Source organism: Poecilia reticulata, chromosome 10 (genome assembly GCF_904066995.2).
Source record: "Poecilia reticulata chromosome 10, P_reticulata-male-v2, whole genome shotgun sequence".
Taxonomy (NCBI): domain Eukaryota; kingdom Metazoa; phylum Chordata; class Actinopteri; order Cyprinodontiformes; family Poeciliidae; genus Poecilia; species Poecilia reticulata.
This window is the reverse complement of record NC_088839.1, coordinates 19712758-19724303: the sequence shown is the minus strand read 5'-3', so window position 1 is coordinate 19724303 and position 11546 is coordinate 19712758. Positions and strand designations below refer to the sequence as shown.

Below are 11546 nucleotides of genomic sequence, written 5' to 3'. Positions count from 1 at the left end.
AAACAGTAAAAAGCAAAAACTAGCAGAAGCAGAAATTAGTACAACGCCAGAAATAGTTGAAACAATTAAACAGGGAAATAATAAAAAGCAGAAATTAGCAGAAGCAGAAATTAGTACAAAGCCAGAAATAGTTGAAGAAGTGAAACATAGCAAAACCAAAAGCATAAAGGATCAAAGGAAGCAGAAGATTTTGATATATGAATTGCTAAAATTGATTAGAGATTGCGGGGCTGCACAGTGGCGCAGTTGGTAGAGCTGTTGCCTTGCAGCAAGAAGGTTCTGGGTTCGATTCCCAGCCTCGGTCTTTCTGCATGGAGTTTGCATGTTCTCCCTGTGCATGCGTGGGTTTTCTCCGGGTACTCCGGTTTTCTCCCACAGTCCAAAAACATGACTGTCAGGTTAATTGGTCTGTATAAATTGTCCCTAGGTGTGACTGTGTGTGCATGCATGGTTGTGTGTCTCTGTGTTGCTCTGCGACAGACTGGCGATCTGTCCAGGGTGACCCCGTCCAGGGTGACCCCACCTCTTGCCCAGAATGCTAGCTGGAGAAGCACCAGCAACCCTCCCGACCCCACTAAGGGACAAGGGTGTAAAGAAAATGGATATATATATATAGTCAGCTGTTGCCGACCTGTGTGGTATACATATTTTTTCATTATTATATACTTTTTAAAAATGTATTATAATGTATTATAATGTTCTGTTAGGAGAACTAAGCACCAGATAAACTATTTGCTCTGAACATTGATTTATTAAAGTTGAACAATACCAGGGCAGCACATAATATAATAAAGTCAACACTTTTAGTCCTTAATCAACAACCCCCTCCCTCTCAAAAGTGTCTCAACAGTCTTTGTGTAACCAGAAAATGCCTCCTAACTTAAAGGAACAGTGACAGTACAACACTAATTTATTGTTAATGAACATTTAACAATACATTTAGATAATAATTATAGGTTAATTATCTAAATAATTAATCATTACAGTATACACATAAAACATACATATTTAAACAAGTGCTTGTTTGAACAGTGTTGCTGTGAAATGTTCAGTGCTACAGCAGCAAAAATTAAAAACATTGAAATTTGATACCTGGAACAACAGTATAACATAAACTGATATAAACAATAAACACATGGCCATGAGCCAAAAGTGTATCTACCCCTCATTAAAACATAACACCTAAAAGATTTTCCACAGGGCCTAAAGTAGTACGTGTGTGTATATTATATATACACACACGTACTATATATATATATACATATATATATATATATAAAAATTCCCTTCTCACCCTCCGCGGGTGGTCTGTTTCATCCTCTGAGCTCGGGTCCTCTACCAGAGGCCTGGGAGCTTGAGGGTTCTGCGCAGTATCTTGGCTGTGCCTAGAACTGCACATTTCTGGACTGAGATGTCTGATGTTGTTCCTGGGATCTGTTTGAGCCACTGCTCCAGTTTGGGGGTGACTGCCCCGAGGGCCCCGATGACCACAGGCACCACTGTGGTCTTCACCTTCCAGGTCTTTTCCAGTTCCTCTCTGAGGCCCTGGTATTTCTCCAATTTTTCATGCTCCTTTTTCCTGATGTTGTAGTCACTTGGTATTGCTACATCCACCACAACAGCTTTCCTCTGTTCTTTATCCACCACCACAATGTCTGGTTGGTTCGCCATTACCATCTTGTCTGTCTGGATCTGGAAGTCCCACAGGATGAGGATATTATTGTTGTTGGGTTGTTTGAACACGTTTTGTTGATTTTTCTGTTGTTCTTTAATAGAGTTACGAACGTTTTAACGTTTTAAGTCAGAGGACGTGCTGGTCTCAGCGTCCTGGCGGCGTTCAGTTTGTCACCTAATGCCGAGATCGACTCAAAACCTTCTGCGATCGACGTGTTGCACCGCTGCTCTAGCAAAGCACGAACAGTTCAGAAACAATATAAAATGGGAAAAAAGTTATTTATTAACAGATAAAGTCGTGTTTCAGATTGTTCTTGAAAAACTAATCAGTCACGGCTGATTAGTGGGTAAACTCACGGCAGTACCCTGCTGTACCCCCTTACTTTCACCCCTGGTTATCAGTCTATCGGGTTCAAAAACCTGATAGACTTCAGAATATAACATCACAAATCAGCAGGAACTGGGTTACCTAGCAACCCCAGTGAAGTCCGGCCGTTACCTAGCAACAGGCCTGGCTTCAAACAAAGCTAAACCATGAAAAGGCCTTCATTGTCTTTCATGAATGGTCGACATTCCTCACAGAACAAAATTCACATTTTGCAGGTTTTCTAAAAGGCTAAAAACAATTACTTTAAATGTTAGAAGTATTTTACAGTTGATGCGATATGTGATTGGAAGCCAATGGAGCTGTTGTAAAATAGGTGTGATGTGATGAATTAAAGGGGTTTGTGTAATGATATGAGCAGCTGAATTTTGAACCAATTGTAATTTATGCAGAGTTTTCTGTGGCAGACCAAAAAGTAGATAATTTCAATAGTCTAAACGAGATGAGACCAAACTGTGGACCAGAACAGCAGTGGAGTGCGGAGTGAGAGAAGGATGGAGACGGCGAATATTTCGGAGATGAAAATAAGCTGACCGAGTGATATTATTGACATGGGAGGCAAAAGAGAGGGTGCTATCAAGGATGACACCCAGACTCTTAACCTGAGGGGAGGGAAAAATGGAGGAGTTATCAACTGAAATGGAGAAATGATCAAGTTTACTTAGTATTGAATTAGTACCAATTAAGTGAAGTTCAGTTTTACTGGAATTTAATTTGAGGAAGTTAAGAGTAAACCATTGTTTTATTTCAAGAAGACAGTCAGTGAGGGAGGAAAATGGAAGCATAAAAGTTCATAAAAGAAAGTAGCCGTCCAAGAATGACTCAAGTAAGAGTAAAAAAGTATTTGGTGAAAAGTCTACTCAAGTACTGAGTAACTGATCAAATTATTAATTAATATTTAACAATTAAATAATCAGACAGAACAAAACAAAGTTAAGTTTAGCATATTTTGGTATTTTAAGGTAAAAAATGACAATTCATTTAAGGAAAAAAAAAACATAATCAGACAAAAGAAAAAAAAATCCAAATTAGCTTCTTTCACTAATAAACTTATTAAACTTTAATAAAAACTGCAGGTGTGTATCTGTGTCTAGTGAGTTTTAGGTTAAAATGAGTTTGTTTTTCATTCAGTGGGTAGAAAATCCAGAAAATTTACTCAAGTAAGAGTAAAAATACTTCATAAAAAATAATTACTAGCCAACTCTGGTTGTTGCTTAAGGGTTATCAGCAGGGGTGAAAGTAGTTTTAAATTCTTGGGGGTATATATATATATATGTGTGTTTTATATTTTTTCTTTTCTGTAGAAGTCAGAAAAAACTAATGCATGCTAAACGTCTCTGGACATCCTGAAGGTAAACACCGACTGACAAGAAGACGGACACACCTGATTGAATTATATTATGAATGAATTCTGACACTTTTAAGGTATTTGCAACACCCTGACTAACATTAGTGGATGTATATTCGGCACTATTACAAGTTTTATAGTAGTTTAATACAAAAATCCTCTTTGGCCGTCTGAGCCACCTGCTTTCCTCCCGCTGCAAGGCGGAGATCAGTTTCTCCTCCACACAATCGCAGCTTTCTTCCCACCGCGCATTTTCTTGAAGTCTCAGAAAAATCACAATCAGGCTATAAAAATTAGCTCAAAAGAAGCTTCTTCTTCTTTTGTATCAGAAAAACAACTCAAGTTAGGTCGCATAGTAAGAAGCGCAGCAAATGGCTCCTAAAGGTGGGTGGCTAGATAAGTAAACCGTCTTATGACGTCACAGAGGCGGTTATATACAGAAGATCTCTGTTATATGTATTAAACTTCCTTCAGCAAGCGACATATATCAGATATTTACGGACATTTTTTGAGTATGAGCTATTTTTCAAATTCGTCAAGCTGGATTGGAGCTGGTTTGGGGCTCCACAAACTCAATCAGCCCGAACTGGATCAGGGCTTTGACTTTGAAAAATTTAGGAGTCACATGGCTCAAGAAAAGACTAAATTTCTAACCTCCCGCTCCACAATGGGGCTTGTTGAAAAATCAAAAATATTTTGCACTGGCGTGCCTCTGTCTCGCGTAGACCTTATAAGAGCACTGAATAGACCACGCCAGGTCAAAGAAGCTGCCACCCAGACATATTATACAGATTTCCAATTTGATGGTGAGCAGTTTCTTCCACCACCAAACCAAAATGAAGAGGAACAACTACCAGCAGAGAATTTCGTCTGCCAGGCTCAGCCAAGGAAAAACAATTTTTCAAACTTTTTTGACAAGGACCTGATCGGTATTTGTGGAGCAGGTATGATCAGGGGTCTACGCAAAGCCCTCAATGCTACACAAGAACTTTGTACCGATGTAATGGGTTTGCTCTTTGGACAAGATCTCGATGACGAAGAAGAGGAAAATCCTTACGAAAGAATTGTGTGGCATTGAGACTGGCTGTGTGTGTCGTTAGCACAAGCTGGTGCAGGCAGATTATGAGACAGACACTGGAGCTGACGGAGCAGATTATCCACCCTTCTTGGAGTTCTTAGAGGGGGTACTGGAGAGTGCCCCTCCTGGGGACTCCCTTGTTCCACTGGGGGCAATGACAGTGAGACCTGGAGGGACGTGGTTGGGAGGAATGGTCCCCCAGATCTGAACTCGAGAGGTGTTCTGTTGTTGGACTTCTGTGCTTGTCACGGACTGTCCATAACAAACACCATGTTCAAGCATTAAGGGTGTCCATATGTGCACTTGGCACCAGGACACCCTAGGCCACAGTTCAATGATCGACTTTTCCATCGTATCATTGGATCTGCGGCGGCATGTCTTGGACACTCGGGTGAAGAGAGGTGCGGAGCTGTCTACTGACAGCCTGGTGGTGAGTTGGCTCCATTGGTGGGGGAGGAAGCCGGTCAGACCTGGCAGGCCCAAACGTGTAGTGAGGGTCTGCTGGGAACGTCTGGCGGAGTCCCCTGTGAGATGGAGCTTTAACTCCCATCACTGGCAGAATTTTGACCACGTTCCGGGGCAGGTGGGGGACATCGAGCCTGAGTGGACCATGTTCTGTGCCTCCATTGTCAAAGCAGCTTATTGGAGCTGCAGCCATAAGGTTGTCGGTGCCTGTCACGGCAGCAACCCTCAAACCCGTTGGTGGACACCTTCGTTGAGGGATGCTGTCAGGCTGAAGAAGGAGTCCTATCGGGCCTTTTTGACCTGTGGGACTCCAGAAGCAGCTGACGGGTACCGGCGGGCGAAGTGGCATGCAGCTCGGGTGGTCGCTGAGGCAAAAACTTGAGCGTGGGAGGAGTTGGAGAGGCCATGGAGGAACTTCTGTACTGCTTCGAAGTGATTCTTGTCCACCATCCGGCGTCTCAGGAGGGGGAAGCAGTGCAGCACCACCACTGTTTATAGTGGGGATGGTGTGTTGCTGACCTCAACTCGGGGCTGGTGGGCAGAATACTTCGAAGACCTCCTCAATCCCACCAACATGCCTTCTGTTGAGGAAGCTGAGCCTGGGGACTCTGGGTCGGGCTCTCCAATATCTGGGGACGAGATCGCTGAGGTGGTTAAAAAGCTCCTTGGTGGCAGGGCCCCGGGGGTGGATGAGATCCGCCCAGAGTTTCTTAAGGCTCTGGGTGCTGTAGGGTTGTGTTGGCTGACGCGACTCTGCAATATCGCATGGACTTCAGGGGCAGTTCCTCTGGATTGGCAGACTGGGGTGGTGGTCCCCCTCTTCAAAAAGGGGGACCAGAGAGTGTGCTCCAATTACAGGGGGGTCACACTTTTAAGCCTCCCTGGTAAGGTCTATTCAGGGGTCCTGGAGAGGAGATTCCGTCGAATAGTTGAACCTCGGATTCAGGAAGAGCAGTGGGATTTTTGTCCTGGTCATGGAACACTGGACCAGCTCTACGCCCTCAGCAGGGTCCTGGAGGGTACATGGGAGTTCACCCAACCAGTCTACATGTGTTTTGTGGACTTGGAGAAGGCGTTCGACCGTGTCCCTCGAGGAGCCCTGTGGGGGCTTCTCCGAGAGTATGGTGTACCGGGCCCTTTGATACGGGCTGTCAGGTCCCTTTATGACCGGTGTCAGAGTCTGGTCTGCATTGCCGGCAGGAAGACGGGCTCGTTTCCGGTGAGAGTTGGAATCCACCAAGGCTGTCCTTTGTCACCGATTCTGTTCATTACTTTCCTGGACAGAATTTCTAGGTGCAGCCGAGGTGTTGAGGGGATCGCTTTGGTGTCCTTAGGATCGCATCTCTGCTTTTTGCAGATGATGTGGTCCTATTGGCTTCATCAGGTCGTGATCCGCAGCTCTCGCTGGAGCGGTGCGCAGCTGAGTGTGAAGCGGCCAGGATGAGGATCAGTGCCTCCAAATTTGAGGCCATGGTCTTGAGCCGGAAAAGGGTAGAGTGCCTTCTCCGGGTCAGGGTGGGTGTCCTGCCCCAAGTGGAAGGGTTTAAGTATCTCGGGATGTTGCTCACGAATGAGGGAAGAAGGAAGCGGGAGGTCGACAGGCGGATTGGCGCCTTTGAAACGGGCGCTGTCCCAGTCTGTTGTGGTGAAGAGAGTCTGATGGCAGTGAAGACAGAGCTGAGTCAACAAGTGAAGCTCTCAATTTACCAGTCGAGGGTACAGAGGTGCCAGCACAGGGTTCGAAAGAGTCACGAGGAGGAGGGGACTCGGGAGGAGGCGAGGACTCGGGAGGAGCCCGAGGAGGCGAGGACTCGGAAGGAGCACGAGGAGGCGAGGACTCGGAAGGAGCACGAGGAGGCGAGGAACCGGGAGGAGCGCGAGGAGGCGAGGACTCGGGAGGAGCACGAGGAGGCGAGGACCCGGGACGAGCACGAGGAGGCGAGGACCCGGGAGGAGGACGAGGAGGCGAGGACCCGGGAGGAGCACGAGGAGGGGAGGACTCGGGAGGAGCACGAGGAGGCGAGAACTCGGGAGGAGCACGGGGAGGAGCACGAGGAGGAGCCGAGGAGCCACTGGGAGGAGCCACTTGGAAGAACTTAATGTATATTTACATAGTAATAAAAATGAAAAATCTGAGTGAAGCAAATTTTTTAAAATTTCTTTTGTGTTACACACGTAATAGCTACAAACTACTTACAGTTAAAGTATTTTTGACTGAAAAAATAGAAAATTTAGCTTGTCATCTTTATAAAGAGACCAAGCTTTTGCATGTACTCCAAAATTATTCAGGAACAGCATCTTCTTTAATCTGGGTATACCTTTTCAGGTGTTTTTGGTACTGCCACTTAAGGGGTTAAATGATAGTATACTCATGCGTTGTGTGACCTCGTCAAATTTCAACGTTCAGATTTGAAAGCTGATGTTCACAGATGGTTTTCATCCAATCTGACTGAGGTTGTTTAGCTAATTTGCTGAGGAAAAATTGAACAGCTGCTTGAAGACAGACTTTTAAACATTTATACGCTATGATAGCTTTCAATAGGGAAAACCATATTAATTCAGCGGAGAGGGGAAAAAAAACATGTGTAAGGATCAGGAGCCATCTTGTGGAAAAGCTGCAGATTGCAAACAACTTTCCTTAATCTCCAAGTGTTAAACAGGAAAAAAAAACACTAAACTAGCTAAACCAAAATTAAAATAGTTTAACTGTTTCCTTTGGTGGTTCCTGTGTGATTCTTTTTTTTTTTTGCTGCAACGTTCCATGTCCCCGTGTTTTGCTAACAATTATTTTTTGTAAAATCTCCCAAATATTTACAACAAAGTATTTTAATTATACATTTAGATGTTTGCCATTATTCAAATATAAATGAAATGCCTTTTAAATATTATTTTGTTCTTTACACACCTTTTTGTTGACCGACATGCTTAATTTCATTGTGTCCACAGTGCAGTGTAATAGACTCCCTCATGAAGTTTAAACTATAATATATATATATGTTGCACACTCGAACAAAAGTGGTGTCAAGACATGCAGTGGTTGTAAATTTCCTTTACTTCCTTTTTTCTGAACATACAAAACACGTTCATCGATCCGTGTGTTACACTATAACGGTTACATTCACCATCTTCTCTTCTTTTTCTTCTTCTTCGAACCTTAGGACCCTTCTGACCTGAGGCTGCCCTAAGCGCCCGTTACAAACTGATCACTGTCCAAACTTGTTTCACTCAGTCCAAATAGCTACCAACATACACGTGAATATTCCGCTAAACATGGACAATAAAACAGTGCTTTTTAATAAAACAAAACATTTATAGGAACAGATAATACTTATATTTTAATGGAAGGGGGTGGGGGGTTCCTTGATCCAAAGTCCTCAGCAACTGATCCCCCACACATTTTATATATATATATATATAATGTTTTGCTTGAATAAGTTGATTAACTGGACTAAACCTTATTTTAATATGCATTTGAATGTGTTGAAACTATTTTTCTTATTTGATATTTTCTTCATATTATGTCCCAGTACTAACTTTCCACCCTGTTAGGATGTTTCCTTTTTGCCTTCAAAAAGTCTAAAATTTCATAAACACCATTTAATGGAAGTGACATCAATTGGTTTTGAAGTAAATTCAACCATGGAAAACAAGGAAAGCTTCAACTGTCACTATCTCCTTACTTTTTTAATATTAAACCTGTATGCAGGGCCGTGCAGAGACAACTAAAGGGGCAGGTGCTCAAAAAAAAGGGCACATCTAACCGCATTCTAGGACAAAATATTAACAAAGCCACACAGCTTTAAGAGTTTAATAAACAATGATAAATTACAAAATTGTGAGATATACAATCAAAGCTAACAAAAATCTCTATACGCATATGTAAGATATTTTATTAGTAATTTCTTTCTGCAGGTCTATTGTGTTATAGGAAAGTATTGCAATATTCAAACCCGCAATTTAGCAAGATTTGTAAATCAGAGCTAGACCACCAGACATATTTTGTCTTTACAGAATTATAGTATTAAAAATATAAACAAGGGCACAATGCAACCTTTTAATGTACTGTAATCTATAAAAAAAGCTGCCTGTTTGCTGCAGTGGAGATGAAGACGGTCCATTCAGGAAAGCAGAGATGAATCAAACTTTAAGGTGGAACTGCAGAAAAAAGAAAAAAGCAAAAATTGAATTGTTAATGCATGTCACCATGAGAAAAGCCTGCTGAGTTATGCTTAAAAAACTTTTTTTAAACATTTAAACCACACATTTGTCTCATAAAGTGAATTTTTTATTTTTGCAAAACAAACTTATTTGTGCATGTCAGAAATCTTTTCTTGATATTCTAAGTTTTTGTATGACTCAAAAGTTTTGCTTGTGATTCTCTCATATGACGTCTTGAGCAGGGCCCAAAATCACAAAAGATTTCTGATGTGTGAAAATAAAAGTTTACGTTTGGCAAATAACTTTTTAAGTTCACAAGACAAAAATTTATTTAATTTAAAAAAAAAAAGGTTTTTTAAACAAAATGATTTGTTTCTTAAAAAAGGAATCATTACAATTACAAAACTTTTGATTACAATTTTATTTTATTTAACTGAGGTTAGTTTTTTTCCTCCATTGAATAATTGGGAAAAAAAATTTAACTTCATACTCTGCGAACCAGACCCTAAACTTAAAGTCTGGATTGAGTTTCTTCCCCTTCATTAATTACACACTTTATCTCTATCATGGTAATTCACAGTGAGTTATTTTTAGTTCTAAATGAATATCCTTCTTGGACTTTTATTTAAGTGTTATTTTCCTTCAAGATACATTTACCTAACGCCAGAATAAATGAAATGTACATTATGCAGCAAAGGAAATTAGAAGATCTGACATACAGTACATCCATTATGGAGATGATCGGTTTTGGACGGGCGATGTGCCCTTACTGCATAAGCGATACTGAAGAATGACTGATATCATTAAAAATACAGGGAAGAAGCTTTTAGTTATCTTGCTTTGCTAGCAAAGTCGTTAGATATCAGCTAGCTAATAGCGCAACAACAACAGCCTACTGTCTGTCTGATAGAAATAATGGATCGGTAGATAAGAGCAGTTTCTCCTCACCTGGCTGTCTCCTCCGGCTCAGTAGTTCTTCAGAGAAAGGCAGACGCAGAGGCCTGTCAGTGTCTGTTGTATTTCATTACCTCTCTGCTTAAACCGCGACTCCGAGCACGTGCCTGCAGTCACGGTTAATTAGTGGGTGCACTCGCGGCTGCACAGCTGCAGACAGCCGCTTCCTTCTCTTGCAGGTACTACGTACCCCTGCTAAATCTTTTAGGGGTACGCAGTACCCTGCCTTACCCCCTTACTTTCACCCCTGAAAAAAATAAAAAATAAAAATATATATCTATATAGATATATATATATACTGCTCAAAAAAATAAAGGGAACACTTCAGTGTTCACTTAAATGTTAAAGTGTTCCCTTTATTTTTTTTAGCAGTGTATATATATATATATATATATATATATATATATATATATATATATATATATATATATATACACACACAAATTTTAAATGTATGCCTGATAAAAGACAAAAGGATGCAATACTTTGCCACACTATCACTTGATAAACAGGTCAGGAGAAAGGTAATTAAGAAAAAAATATGGAGGGAGAGGGAATGAAACATGTAGATGTGGTGTGGAATTCTGTTTCAGTTCAGTTAGAAAATAAAAGGCGACTTAAACACCAACTTTGACAGATCATCAGTACATCAGGTGTTTAATGAGCTAATAGTTGCAGTAGCTAATCTACCACATTGGTCACTTATTAATAATCGCGTTAACGCGCGCGGCCGCACGGAGATCTGAGAAACTCGTCCCATAAATTCAACCAACCAGAATAGTCTTTGTGGCGCTTATTAAAAACTCAACAGGCACGAAATGGAAGACCTACTCAAGCCACATTAGCAGCATTGAATTAAATCTCACGTTTGTTGCGCATCTCTGCGCAGTGCAGCAGATTACCTCATCATGCAGGGCCGGTCCAAGGCTGTATGAGGCCTTGAGCAGAATTTGATTTAGGGGCCCCTAAAAACATCAGCACCTCTAACAGCTTCTGTGTTAGATTTAGTGAAATATGGGAGAAGGGAGTAGTGTAATTGGCCAGCCTAAAAAGCAACAAGTCATAATCGCAGTTTACTAATTTGTATTGTAAATTCAAAGATTAAATTTACAGCATTAGATTGTTGCTATGGTAACAAAACAATCTAACTATGAATATTGTTCTTTGAAGTTTTACAAAGTAAACTTGCCAGCTCCTTAAAATCTTGTATTTAAATGTTAAACAATTTAAAATCATTTAATTTATGTATGCCTAAACAATTGAATAAAATTTAACAGCATTGATAATCTCAATAAACAAGTGTTACATTTATGTATCTGTGGTCTGTTTTAAAATATTAGTGTTTATGGGGCTCCTGAAACCCGAGAGGGCCTGATGGAGCCCCTGACTCAATTTGGATTAAACAGAAGTTCAAATTTGTTGTTTTTAGACTAGTTGTGGGTTTAAATAGCATTTCACCGAAGATCCTTTCCTGTAACATATAA

The 11546-nt window shown here is 41.2% G+C and overlaps 1 long non-coding RNA gene across 1 annotated transcript; it reads right to left on the bottom strand.

Annotated features, from left to right (window-relative positions):
- Nucleotides 1-7984: 7984 nt before the first annotated feature.
- Nucleotides 7985-10304, bottom strand: LOC145553186 (uncharacterized). The gene is made up of 2 exons (XR_014089455.1): nucleotides 10057-10304; nucleotides 7985-9105 (listed from the first exon to the last, which is right to left on the bottom strand). It is a non-coding gene; the product is annotated as an uncharacterized LOC145553186 (long non-coding RNA).
- Between the last annotated feature and the right edge of the window lie 1242 nt (nucleotides 10305-11546).